Source organism: Octodon degus, unplaced genomic scaffold (assembly GCF_000260255.1).
Source record: "Octodon degus isolate 3935 unplaced genomic scaffold, OctDeg1.0 scaffold00001, whole genome shotgun sequence".
NCBI classification, from domain to species: domain Eukaryota; kingdom Metazoa; phylum Chordata; class Mammalia; order Rodentia; family Octodontidae; genus Octodon; species Octodon degus.
In genome coordinates, this window is record NW_004524577.1 from 4,238,645 (window position 1) to 4,240,416 (window position 1,772).

The following is a 1,772-nucleotide window of genomic DNA, read 5'->3' on the forward strand; positions in this document are numbered from 1 at the left end:
AAAAACATTTAAAAATTAGAATATATTTTAAAAATAGGCATAAAGAATTATATACTTCTTATGTTTACACATAAGTCCAAAAATCTTACCATATACAATCTTGAGGCAGGACAGTCCCACAATATTCCTTTTCCTGTCTCTTGCTTTCATTCACCACGCCCTTCTTTTTGAACAACCATCTACCCGAGAGACGTCATAGCAGCAACTGGCATGTCATGACAAGCAGTCCATATTCAGAAGACCAGTATGACAGGCACTCCAAGCATGAAACTACTATGACAAATTACCATCTGCAGTGCAGTGGCTTAGTTCACAGGTATCAGTATAGTTAGTCAGGGTGAGAATCTTTCCAATTAACTGCTAGAATAAAAAATCTTCTGAAGATTCTCAGGATCATTGCCTTGCTCATCTTCCACATATAACTGTATGACTTGACATTGTCATGTTTCTTAGATCTTTTTTTTTTTTCGTCTGTATAACCTTTACTTTTCAATTTAGTATAGCAAAGTAATCATTTTCTCAGAAGGACGAAAGACAGATGAAACACTGTGTACTTTGTGACAAAAACTGACTTCAGATTGGAATCAGGTTGGAACAAATAGGAAAAATGCAAAGAACAGTATAGTTTCATAGTTCAGTGATTTTTTTTCTCAATGGCTTAGGAAGTGGCCTAAGGTTTTAATAACCACCAAGTATATAATTTTTCAGAATATTAAAACAAATTTTAGTGACAGTGAGGTAGACAGTCACCTGTGTACATCTTTTATCTCAAATAATCTAATGGGTTTGCATTAGATTAGATCTAGATGCAGTTTGAAAAAAATAAATTCCTGAACTGATAGCTGCACTTTTACTGGGATTTTACAGTGATACCTGTGAAAGCTGGCAGCAGTTAAACATCAGGTAAAATGCTAGTCCTCTAATCTCAGACAATCTGTTTTATAGTCAGTAACTTAAGAACATATAAAAACATTTTATCAATCCTTAATATTCCCAAGTTTATCCTGCATGATGTGTTTGATGAAGTCTACCTATGAATTTTTACCCACAATTACCTAACTATTCATCATGTTCTCTCCAGGATGAATTCTTTGATATTAAGTATGGAGTGGATTTCACCTGGAATATCTCCCACATGCATTTTACTCATACAGTTTTTTTTTCAATTATGAGTCCTCTGATGATTAGTAAGAGACGAACTCTGACTAAATGCTTTCCCACATTCTTTGCATTTATAAGGCTTTTCTCCAGTGTGAATTCTCGTATGTGTCATCAGGGATGAGCTCTGTCTGAAAGCTTTCCCACACACTTTACAGTTGAATGGTTTTTCTCCAGTATGGATTCTCTGATGCTGAATTAGGGCTGAGCTTTGGTTAAAGGCTTTTTCACAGTCATTACATTTATAAGGTTTCTCTCCAGTATGAATTTTTCGATGAGTATTCACTGCTGAGTGGGAACTGAAAGCTTTCCCACACTCTTTGCAATGATACGGTTTCTCTCCAGTGTGAATTCTGTGGTGTATGTTAAGCCGTGAGATCCAGGAAAAGGCCTTTCCACATTCATCACACTTGTAGGGCTTTTCTCCAGTGTGAATTCTCTGATGTTGGATAAGTGCTGAGCTTTGGCTAAAAGCTTTCCCACATTCTTTACATGCATATAGTTTCTCACCAGTGTGAATTCTCTGATGTATAATAAGGGCTGAGTGGTAACTGAATACTTTCCCACATTCATTGCAGCGAAAGGGCTTCTCTCCAGTGTGAATTCGGTGGTGT